The 12,589-nt window shown below is 41.6% G+C and overlaps 1 protein-coding gene across 23 annotated transcripts in view; it reads left to right on the top strand.

The window, feature by feature from the left end:
• Positions 1–12,589, top strand: part of KIAA1217 (KIAA1217 ortholog) — a 755,207-nt gene that overhangs the window by 662,878 nt on the left and 79,740 nt on the right. Inside the window, exon 1 of one of the 23 annotated variants that reach the window (XM_086714739.1) lies at positions 6,167–6,543. The exons of 21 other annotated variants lie outside the window; for them this stretch is intronic. The gene's annotated coding sequence lies outside the window, so the exon portion shown is untranslated. Of the gene's footprint in view, positions 1–6,166; positions 6,544–7,854; positions 8,414–12,589 lie in introns of those variants that run through there. One more of the 23 variants, XM_086714740.1, reaches the window with a different exon arrangement.

The raw sequence follows: 12,589 nt of genomic DNA, 5'->3' as shown, positions 1-12,589 counted from the left end.
GGAAGCATGTTAGACTCAAGTATTAACTTTGAGGTTGTGGGCCCCAGAGCATGCACAGAATATGCCTGCTGGGGAAAACATGTGTCTAGTTTTTCATTTAGCATCTAGCTGAGCACTTCTGAGGCTAGTCTGTGGAAGGAGACTTGTAGTTTTCTGCTGGAACTGAGCACACCCGGCTCCTGATTCTTTACACGTGGGTGCAAATCACCCTGATCTAATTTAATCACATGGCTTTTGTTTTATTACAAAATTAGATAGTCGCTTTGAAATTTAGTTCCCAAGGGATTGAGCTCACCATATGGAAGAGGCCCTCTTGCAAAAAATGGTGCATGCATTCACAGGGCTTGCAATTCACAAACGTACAACTCAAAGATGAGCCATTCCATTTTGTGGCTCTCAGAGGGTACCAATGACTTCCTGTTCACCAAACCCAGTGGCTTTTTCACAGTTAGGGCCTTTTCTATCTTTTTACGCACTTTGAGATTACTACCTGAGATTTTCTGCTCCCATCTTTCAGTTCTTTCCCTCTTGTGTGTCTTTAATTTTTACTTATATGTGACAGCTTTGCGTTTAGATATGCATTTCGAACACACTCCCCAGAATTGGCCCTACATTCTAAATTATTTCCTAATACCAAAATCAGTCGCTGCCTCCCAGACCTCTTTTATTTCAGGTCCGCATTTGCACTAACCAGTGGTTTCCTTTGAAATCTTGGTTCCCATTACACCGCCATTTCTAAATCCCCTACGTATGTTCAAACACATCTCAGCCTGCTTCATTCACTAACTCCTCTTCTGCTCCTAAACCATCTTCAGTGTGCTCAGGCAGAACTCACTACAGTGTGTGTGTGTGTTGAGTGTGTGTATATGTGTGAATTTGCTTTTGTTTAAATCTGCACCTTTTCACTTGTGGTTTTTATCTTACTGCTGGCTTCGCTTACCTCAACGTGGATGACCCTAGAAACTATAACCCTAACTTTGCCATTTCTCTAGACTTCAAGAGCTCAGTGTTCAACTTCCAGTGACTATCTCCATGTGGATATTCTTCCAATGTCTCCATTATATCCTGTTGAAAAAATCCTAATTCCTTTTTCTCCTAAGTCCTTTTCCTGCTTGCTTTTCTATTTTTGCACATGGTAGGGTGACTGCGATGGTATATGTGTGTGTGTTTTGAAGGGTGGGGAAGAAGAGACTTAAAAAGTTGAGCTATCAGTGATTCTTTAAGTGCCTGACCCCTGTTTCTCAACAAATCCCTGGTCACAGAGCCCATGCAGGCCACTCAGCAAGGCCTCTCATGGATGATCCTTCTACCATTGCCTGCACCACTGCTACCTTTTTTGAGCATTTACTGCACACTCCTACAGGTGATCTCATTTAATCCCCAGGACAACATTTTGAGGCAGGTATCGTTATAAGCCCTCATATTTATAGCTCAGAAAACAGTCACTTAGGTACGTTAAGAAATTTTTCCAAGAATACACAGCTAGAGAGTGGTAGAGCTTAGATTTGAACCCAGGTAGGTAGGCTCCAGATCTTCAGCTCTTGGCAACATGACTCTGCTGCTCTAGGTCTGGCGTTCAGTATTATCCTAGCAATCAGTCATGCAACAGTCTTTAGCCAGGCTTCCAACTCTTCTCACCCCAGTCTAACGATGACTGTTCCCCAAGCCATACCCCTAAGCCCACCTTCCCACTGCGCAAAGAATAGCACAGGCCGATGGACAGTATCATCTGCACCCCAACACCCAAGCATCAGAGACGCCTCACAGTTCTTACTCCAGGTGTGTGAGGTGGCCTTTCCTTCCCCAAATATCTACTTTTCAAAATTCTATCCATCTAGCACACTACAAAACGGTTGCCCAATTCCTTCTATAAGCTACTGGCCTGAGAAAAGGGTTGGCGGGGACAGTATTACGTTTCCTGGGTCACATCTATACCCTAACAACCAAATGCCATGTGTGTGCCATGTTAGGATCCTGATTGGAACAACCAACTCTAACAAAAGAAAAAAGAAAAAAATCTTTGAAACCCTTTAAGAAATCCGAACATGTGTTAGAAATTGGATGATATTAGGGGATAACTGGTAATTCTGTTGGGTATAATAATGGCTTGCTGGTTATGTTTTTTAAAATGAGACATACTAAGTGTTTACAGGCTAAATGGCATGATAAATGGGACTTGCTGAAAAATAGTCCAGCAGAGTAAACCCAAAAAGTGGACAAAATTGGTAATACAATACAAAATGATTGTTACAAAATTGGATGATACAAAATTGGTAAACTGCTGAAAAATGTCAAAGATAGATGAAAGGAATTCCCTGTATTATTTTCTCCACTGTTTCTGAATGGTTGAAAATATCTGCATTAAGATCTGTCAAAACACAAACGCTTGTTTTTAGAGGCCAAATGAAAGACCACCTACTCGATGAAGCTTTCCCTAATGCTCTGTCAGAATTTATCTTTCCTTTTTGGGGCACGTTGCACATTGTCCTTGTGTTATAATTATTTATCAATTTATTTTTAAGTAATAGCACTTTTTTTTTTTAATTTATTTGAGAGAAAGAGAGAGAACATGTGCGGGGGAGGGGACGTTAGAGAGAGAGGGAGACGGAATCCCAAACAGGCTCTGCACAGTCAGCACAGAGCCCAATGCAGGGTTTGAACCCACGAACCATGAGATTATGACCTGAGCCAAAACCGAGAGTCAGACGCTCCTACGATGGAGTGACCCAGGCACCCCATGGTATTATAATCATTTGAATGCACATTCATCTCAGTCTGCAAGACTGTAAATTCTCCAAAAGCATAAACTGTCTTGTGTTCATCTTTGTATCCCTCAGAAAGTCGGCCGAGGTGTCCTACCCATGGTGAGTGTAAACACGGAATGCATTGAGTACTATCATGGTAGTGCTGTAAATACTGTATTATTCATTTTCTGTCATTAACGAGAACCCACTGTAAAAATATCTCTCTGTTCTCATCACCAGAAATAGTTGTGCTTCTCCTGGTTTATTTTTGTCATATGGACACTTTGAATCTTGAAAGTGATCATTTTCCCTCTTTGTGTTGCTACTCTAAAGCTTGGAATTAAATTTGTGGCCCGCCCACAACAAGCGTACAGGCGTTTGCGGCGTGTATTTTGTGTGTTGGCTTCGTTCCTGGCCTCTCTTTTTTAATTTTCCTATTTTTATCTTTTTGTCATATGCTCCACTTTGACTTTTTTGGGGCAAAATTGTAATGATTTATGTGAATTCTATTCCTTTGTGGAATCAGGCAGAATATAAGAAGTATTCATTCTATACCATTGTTTTTTTTTTTCGATGTAAGGTAAGAGACCTTTTTGTATCTCTACAGTAGGCAATGTGTTAAATACTTTACATACTGTGTAGTCCATAGCTCTGCAAAGTAGGTATACTGTCTCCATCTTTATGGATGATACGACTGAGGCCAGTGAGTCTTTCCCAGGCCCACAAGCTGGTAAATGTCAGACATCAGATTTGAACCCAGTTCTTTCTAACTCTTTGTATTCAGTTCTAGCCTCCCTTCCTTGATATTTCTATTAAAGTTTTAAAAGTTTTGAAATGATGCTCCTGATGAGATTTTAGAACATGTAAATATCCTTTCTTAATATCTGTTTCACTTTCTTAACTCTACTATGCATCTATTTCGTGGCATCTTTTTATATTTAACTTTGCTCCATTTCATTCTTTTTTGGCCAAGCTAAAAAGATACTCTCCACCCTTACCCCCACTCCCACCCACCCCCCAAAAAAAAATAAAAGAAGAAGAAGCATATGTCATTTAGTATGTATGTCTGAAATGGCCATGCCTTAGAGCTTTTTTCCATGGGGTAGTGTTCTGGCTGAGAGGAAGGTTTCGGGATTTGGGGAGGGATGAAATAATCCTATAGAAACGGAAGAGGAAAGAACCCCAGAGAAATGGAAGTTTCCAGGGCACCTGGGTGGCTCAAATCTATTGAGCATCCAACTTTGGCCTCAGGTCATGATCTCATGGCTCTCGAGTTGTCAACATGGAGCCTGCTTGGGATTCTCTGTCCCCCTCTCTCTTTACCCCTCCCTGCTTGTGCACTCTCTCTCAAAAATAAACAAACATTTTTTTTAAAAAAAAGGAAAGAAGTGGAAGTTTCCAGAAACACTCTTTCATCATTCAAGGTCCTCCTCCTTGACCCACCACCACCAGCAGTGGTATTAGTGACTATCATTCATCACCTACTGACTCTCTGCCAGGTACTGCTCCAAACATCGCACCCCTATTCATTCTCATTTGATTCTCAGAACAACCCAGTGTGAAGGAAATTCTCATTATCCCCTGTTTCAGATGTGGGAGCCGAAGGTCAGAGAGGATAGGGAACTTGCTCGAAGCCGCACGGCTCCTCAGTGGTAGAACTGGCTTTGGAACCAGGCAGGCCAACTCTAGGACTGGCCTTCTTGCTCACTCTGGTGGCCATGAGTGTCCTTCCCCACTCTGCTGTCTTCATCAGCAATGTCCACGCGCCACCTATGTTTGGGGACCTAACTCAAAAGCCAGTATTTTTAACATGACCTCCCTACCATTTCCTTTCGCCAAGCCTGTCTCAGAACCTCCACAGGACCTTAGCTGTCCGTCTCCTTTCCTTTCTTCCTGCTTACCATGGACACACCAGAAGTTCCTTTCTAACTGAGCTTCTTTAGGGGTGAAGGTTTCCTCCAGTTCATCTTCATGCTCCCTGTGTTTCCCTCTGGCAATGTCCTGCTCTGAGGAAATTCTCATTAACTGTCCGGATGAAAAAGGGGTTCACTTCAGCACTTTTCCTACTGCAAACTTTCCGTGAATGCCCTATTTGCTAAGATCAGTACAATGATTTGTAAATAGAAGTATGAGCATTTGTAACACATTCCCTAGCTTATCTTAGTGGTAGTTCCTGACCAAAATGAGAAATGAGAATATCTGTCTTGTCCTAACAAATTCTCCCATCCTATCAATAAAATTATGTAACAGTTAATAATCCTAACTTTTCTTAACGTTTATTATTTATTTTGAGAAAGGGAGAGAGAGAGACAGTGCAAGCAGGGGAGGGGCAGAGAGAGAGGGAGGCACAGAATCCGAAGCAGGCTCCAGGCTCTGAGCTGTCAGCACAGAACCCGATGTGGGGCTCAAACTCACAACCTGTGAGATCATGACCTGAACCAAAGTTGGATGCTCAATGGACTGGGCCACCCAGGCACCCCAATAATCCTAACATTTAAGATGAGTCTAACAGATTTGTCGGAGTGAACTAAGTGATTGTCAGAAAAGCACACATATTTTCCCTTTTTAAAAATTTTATTTTCAGGAGTTAAATTCACCTGTGGTAGGAAGTACACTAATCTCTGGATACCCGATTAAATATAACAGATCTTGTTTTGCTGTGTTTTATAATTCAGTAGGACAAATTTGCTGGTAGATTGAGTTGTTGGTCAGAATTCCCAATACCTCCAAACTCACAAAGTAGGATTGATGATTTCAGACCAGTTCACCTACCCCCAAGGTTCACTGGTTCACTTACCCCGCCATTATGCATCACACCCCTCCTTTGACTCTGGCTCTTGTGCGAGATTCTGAAGATGTAATAGTGAGCAAGTGTGGTGACTGCCCTCGCAAATCTTCTAATCTAGCAGAAGATCTGAAGTCAATAATCAACAGGTCAATAATCAGTCGTGATACAGACATCTGTACATTTTCAAATCAGTTCCAGGCTCCGTGAAATCCTTGCCTCCGTTCTATTATTTGCTCGAGTTAGCACAGTGGAACTCACTTGAGTGATGTATCTAATTATGCCCCTTTTATGTCATGCTTTTCTGACCGGCCGAAAGATGTTTATGTTACAGTTGGTAAGGAATTACTCTTATTGAAATGGTTACGGGGGCAAACACATTTGAATCCAGTGGCTACCCAGAACACGGTAGAGATTTTCTTCCTCCCTAGCTGCTTCCAGTAATACTTTCTTTTATTTTCTAAGAAGCAAGAAAGGGTAATATATGCACATCTGATATACAGCTTCCAAGTGATACAAATCTCATCTTTCCTGCTGTGTGGCTGCTTGCTTTTCCTTGCACTTTTTTTTTTTTTTTTTGTCATTGAGAGGTTATGACAACATGAGCCATATTGTATTTATAAACATCACGTGTTTCCTTGATATGGCTTGCAGTTTCTGCCAGACGGAACACATGGAAGAAACATTTCTCGTTAGCTCAGCATTGGTTTTAGTTATGCTGATTTCCGGGACAGGAAAAATGCCTTCCTACTCAGATTTAACTTTCATAGAGTAGAAACAAAACCTCTGAATGTCCGTGAAATGGTTTTAACAAGGGTGGATACTGCTCCTTTAAACCACATATTTTGACTAAAAGCTTCCTTCTGTAAAAAAAAAAAAAAAAAAAAAAACCCAAGCCTTGCATTTAGTCACCATAAAGACAGAGCTGGAAGCATTCGAGAGATGGGTGGTTTCAAGGTCTCTGCAAGTCTAGAAAGTTTCTTCTAGAGGAGAAAGGTTCACGGAAGATGTAAGGTAAGAACTGTGCCTTTATAACAAAATACCATTGTCAGAATTTTTTTTTTGCCATGCTGTGGCACTTCTGCCTTCAACTGAGGCAGGTCTTCTGTATTTAAGTTCAATTCAATGAAGAGTTGAAATTCCAGGTTTTTAATTTTCACTTTTTACAAACTGCTTAAAAGGAAAGTCCTTTTTTTATTGGCAATCGTCTGTTTTGAAAAATCCATTTAAATGACATTTGGTTGTCTTTCATCTGTAAATCTTATGATCTAGTTTCTGTTTAACCTTATTAAAAAGAATTGAAGGTGTCAGGATTATCTGCCAGTATAGATCTCACTGATGTATGTGTTTTGTGACCATTTTCAGTGTTTTCATGAGGATGTTGACTTGTATTTAGTTTCTAAGACAAACGTAGAAGATTTGAAGATGTGATACAATGGGAGGGGAACCTTAGTCTGTGTCCTTCAACACTCCAGGGAAAATTATTTGTTGGGTTTTTTTTTTTTTCCTTGTGAAAAACACTTTAAATTTTAAATTAAAAATAGCTCTTGTATCTCGGTTTTGACTTTTTTAAAAGAAATATCCCTGTAAGCCTCATGAGTAACACTTAAAACTTCTAGGGTTTTATGTAACAGATATAATCCTATTATGTCAGGCTTATTGATTGCCTGAAAAAACTCTTTGGCAGAAATTTTATTTACCAGACATAGCTATTTTGTCTTATTCTTGTAATGGTTAAGTCACAATATTTTGCATTTTTTTTAAAAAAGAATTCAATACGGCAATGAAATTAAATTTTAAATGAGTCTATTTCCCTTTAAAGGTTCATGTGTGCATGGATCTGCTTATCCAGATCCCTGTGGTTATCTTTATCCCCTTTTCGAGAGGAGTTAATAAGCATGAAAAGTTGTTATCTAGTGTGGTCTAAATAATATATAATATTTCATTGAATCATCAGAATAGCTCAATTTCATAGGCACAGTTATACCCATTTTTAGATGGGAAAAACTGAGGCCAAGAGATTAAGTAACGAGATCCCATACGAGTAAGTAGCAAAGCTGAAGTTCACACCCAGGCCAACTGTCTTACTAGTAGGTAAGAGCTCTAAGTCTGAAGTCAGATACAGAGAACTTAACTTGAAAGTACTAATTACAAATAAGCAATCTTTATTTGGCTCAAGATAAATTATTTAATACGATTTGCCGGGGGGGGGGGGGGTTGGTTGGTTGGTTGGTTTAGATCTGTAGCATCCAAAACCTACTATCAGACTGGTTGTTGTGTCAGAGACTTGGTTACAACTTACTCTGAGTGGAACGAGAACGGTAAACAGGAGGCAGTGTGGGGATAGTTTCAGACAAACTACCCTTTCCTCTTTGCTCCTTCCTTCTTTGCTTCCTGTGCCGTGTCACTCGAAAACTGGTTTCATAGACCCGGGTCAGGGAGCTTATTCGTGAGCTTGATCTGGAAGTGAGAAAGTGTCTTTGAATGGAGAGCTGCCCACATGCCAGGCTACGCAGCCTGTCAGGCTTCCGGCAGAGCCGTTGGGGGAGGACAGGGAGAACGTTGAATAACGTTGAAGGCGGAGGGCTCTGGAGTGGGGGCAGCCAGCCGAGCCACCTCGGGACCAGGGACTGCTGCTCCCCTCACCCCCTCCTGGAGACTGAGGCATCCACTCCAGCCACAAAAATATCCTGGTGATTTGTGATGCGAAGTCATCACTGCCAACGGCGTCAACAGGGGATGCAGCTGTTCTTTCTTCCCAGCATCGCACTTGGGCTTCGGGATCGAGACAGCCAGCTTCCAACACCATTTCTGCATGAAATCCGGGGCTGGCTGAGCAGCCACCTCAACTGAAAGCGATTGGAGCAGGACCTTCCTTTAGCAGGTACTGGGGTTGTTCCCAAAGAATCCTGTGCCAGTGCTGGAGAGCTCAGGAGAGGTTTGCACCACACCCTCCGCCCTTTGATATCCAAACCACATCCCTTTTCTTGGCTCTTGTAAATACAGATGTTAGCGGAAATTGCCTTTGACTGGGAGCATATGTCCTGGTATTTTCAGGTTGCAACCGGTGCACCTACATGCTGCTTTCTTCCCGGGGTTTAGCTTTTCTGTCTTCTTTGTGGGTCCCCATCAGGGTAACCCAGACCGTAGGAAATTGTTTCCTACCAAGTATGCACAGGCTCCCTCCGTCCACGATCTTGCCCAATAGAGGGCTTCCAGATGACCATTCTTTCCTTTACACTTCTTCTAAAATTTCTCAGGTAAGTGTGTGTTGCTTTTATTTAAATTTGTGCGTGAGGTGGAGGGGAGTCATGTTAGTTTCTTACAGAGAAAAAAAATATATTTTTAAGGTACATCCATATCGACTGTTGGCAAGCCATTTCCTCTCTGCCCTGCTTTTCTTCCCATCAGGTTGCTGATCCCTTGGCTTGCGCGTCATTTTTGCAGGAGCCATACTCTGTCTGCTCCTGTAGATTTGGGTCGGGGAGATACCTGACCTAGTAGTTGGTACCACCTCAAGCAACGGGCCTGACTTATTCGGAATCCTAGGGTTTCGGAGGTGGAGAGACGGTCCCGTGCATCAGCTTTTAGAACCCATCCGGTGAGACTTAGGGGGTCTAGCGTGGTTGCAAAGACTTGGAGTGACAAGATCACAAGACAAGGAAGGAACAAATACAGGGCTGGAACCCGGGCCACCTGTCCCTCAGGCTAACCCTTTGTCCATCCCCCAGGGCTTCCCTGCTTTTGCTCTGGCCCCACTGGGTCTCACTTGATTGATTTAGCAAAGTGTTGCCTACCTGACTTCTCCTAGCCAGCCATTGTTGTAGTTGAAAATAGCCGGGCCTCACCTACCATCCAGAGCAGCACGTGTCTAGAGTGGGGCCAAACCTCATTAATTGGAAATGCATGGGCCTGGACCAAAAATAAATGGATTTTGAACTAACCAGACTGAGATGATCCAATATTTTTATTGAAGGAGAATAAGCCCTCAAGTCATCTGAAAAACAGCAGCTGCTTCAAATTATGGGATGCTTTGAATAAAACAATACATACTGGCTTAAAAGGGGTGTGTAGTCTTCTAACCTTATTTTCAAAAGTCAGCCTTTTTGCTAAGGAAAATGGCTTCTACGGTAACTCTGTTTGAAATGTTAATGTATTTCCATTCGGATGACTTTCAAAGTCGTTTTTCACGAGGAACCAGTGATTTTAGGTGAGACCTCGTAAAACAGGTTTTGAAATTTTAATAATTGTATAATGTTTTAATGAATATTAGGTAAGTAGCACAAACAGCTTGAGAGTTAATGAATATTTTTCCTTCACCACAACTAAGTAAAAAAAAAAAAAGGTCAATTTAAAATTGACTTGGGGCACCTGGGTGGCTCAATCGGCAAGCGTCCGACTGTTCTCAGCTCAGGTCTTGATCTCAGGGTCATGAGTTCAAGCCCCACACGGGGCTCCACACTGGATGTGAAGCCTCCTTAACTCAACCAACCAACCAATCAATCAATCAATCAATCAATAATAACATCGACTTAAAGAAAATCATTAAATGGGTAATAGCACAGTTGGTATGAGAAAGTGGCCAAAATGGTGACGGTGTCTTATTACTGAGTAAACTGTAAAAACGGAGGCTTTGAGACAAGGGGCCAGTCAGGGGTTTGTGAAGACAGAGCAAAACGTCATTAAAGATTATATGGTTGAAAAAATGAACCGTTTTGACGTCAGAATCAGAACTAATTCCCATTTAGGAGTTCTGAAGAACTCCGGCACCTTGTCATTTGGCACAAAAGAAAAGCTGTTCATTAAATCATTTTTGTGCAGATTTCTTGATTTGAGGCTCTCCGGATAGAAGGGGTGACTATCCAGTGTGCCATTTAAGCCAGAGGGGCGCCTTCTCGTGGTTCAGGTGGCGCTAACTCACTCCATATTCCTGAAATACAGAAAATATGTTTCTCTCGGTTGATCGACACATGTACTTGATTTCTTTCTTTTTATTTTTTCTTTTCCTGTGAAATCAAAGTTCATGCTTTCCCTTGTTCTGATTTAACTCTCTGAACCTGTGCCTTTTCATTTGCCCTTGATATCTTAGGAAGAGCAGTCAAACACAAACCCCAACAACAGTAAGAAATCATAACGATGTCAGTGATGAGGTGATTCAGAAATAGCAGAGACCTGCTTAAACTTCAATGCATGTTTTTCATAAAGCAAGCCTCCAGAGCATTAGGTATCACAGTCAGGGTGTGATAGCTTTCGTCTAGGATGAGCGTCTAGAGCTGTTCCTTGCACTGACTTAACAAGAAGGAAGGCGACCGAGAGAGCATTCTGTAGATGGTGGACTCCTTATAGGAGGGACTGAGGGAACATTCTGGATACATATCTACAAAGTGGATACCATTTTTGCTTGCTTTTAAAAGCAAATCTAAAAATATATTTCCTAGCAGCTGTGTAACTGCAAAACAAAAAAATCTGCTCCACTGCAGCGCAAATTACTTACTAGATATCTCCAGGGTTCTGATCTTAATGCTTCAGAAATTTGCTTTAGATTTTATTGTATATATTTAGACCAAGGAGCCTATTAGCTTGCGATCTGGGTGAACCTCTGCATTCTCATGAAAATGAGAAATGTGCCACTCTTGGCAACCTAAGGCTATAATTATGTTAATATGACCATTTTAAGACTGAAATATGTTGTTTTAAAATGTTTCTGTATTTTTATTATTCGTAACAATGATCCGAAGAAATTTAGGGAAATGCTAATAAGTTTTTGTTCAGTATCACTTTGTGACTAGAGCATAAAAATGATTCAGATGTGGTATTTTGAGATTTTTAATTTTGACAGAGAATTTCTATCCATAGATAAGTACTCCTGTATATAGTCCATTTTAATAATATAAAAACTACCCAAACCTTCTTTTGTATTTTAAATGTAGATGCAGTGAATATATCTGAAGGGCCATCTCGACCTGTAAGTTCCATGACAGCATTTTTTTTTTAATTTTTTTATGTTTCATTTATCTTTGAGAGAGACAGCGGGAGACAGCGCGAGCAGGGGAGGGACAGAGATAGAGGGAGACACAGAATCTGAAGCAGGCTCCAGGCTGTGAGCTGTCCGCACAGAGCCTGACGTGGGGTTCGAACTCACAAACGGTGAGATCATGACCTGAGCCGAAGTCAGATGCCTAACTGACTGAGCCACCCAGGCGTCCTTCCATGACACTTGCATTAAATCACCACGCTTTGCAATAATTAAATAAATAAATAAATAACCACAGTTCAAGAAAGAAAGAAAGAAAGAAAGAAAGAAAGAAAGAAAGAAAGAAAGAGAAAGGGAAAGAAAGAAAAAAGAGCACCAAAAACTATCTTTTGAGCAATATGGCAAGATAGCTGTTTTTCTATCAAGGACTATCCTAAAGCACACAGATGCCTGCTTTTAATATAAATGTGGGAGACTAGAATGAACAATATAGTTGGAATTCTGAAAGGATCCAAAAAACTTGTGTCTAGCTTATTGGTTCATCCTTGCCCTCACTACCCAAAACTTCTATTCTGGCTACAGGCAAGATTCTTTCCCAAAGACAGGTTCTCCCAGGTGGCGCCACAAGAAGGGAAGGAGAAGGGCAAGAGTGGAGATGTGGATAACGGCCCGTCGCGTAATTTTTATAAATAACTGACGTTCGAATCTCTATCAGTATAAAGTTGATTAGAAATCTTTCACTGAGGGGCGCCTGGGTGGCGCGGTCGGTTAAGCGTCCGACTTCAGCCAGGTCACGATCTCGCGGTCCGTGAGTTCGAGCCCCGCGTCGGGCTCTGGGCTGACGGCTCGGAGCCTGGAGCCTGTTTCCGATTCTGTGTCTCCCTCTCTCTCTGCCCCTCCCCCGTTCATGCTCTGTCTCTCTCTGTCCCAAAAATAAATAAACGTTGAAAAAAAAAATTTAAAAAAAATAAAAAAAAAGAAATCTTTCACTGAGCCTAACCCGGCTTCAGAATCGCCCATTAATTCGGGAATGGGAATGAGGGAGAGCGCTTTCTTGACTGTGAGTCCATTGCCTATAAGCAGACT

Source organism: Puma concolor, chromosome B4 (genome assembly GCF_028749965.1).
Source record: "Puma concolor isolate L17-30 chromosome B4, mPumCon1.1.hap2, whole genome shotgun sequence".
Taxonomy (NCBI): Eukaryota; Metazoa; Chordata; class Mammalia; order Carnivora; family Felidae; genus Puma; species Puma concolor.
Note: the sequence above shows the minus strand (reverse complement) of the source record. Positions and strands in the feature narration are given on the sequence as shown.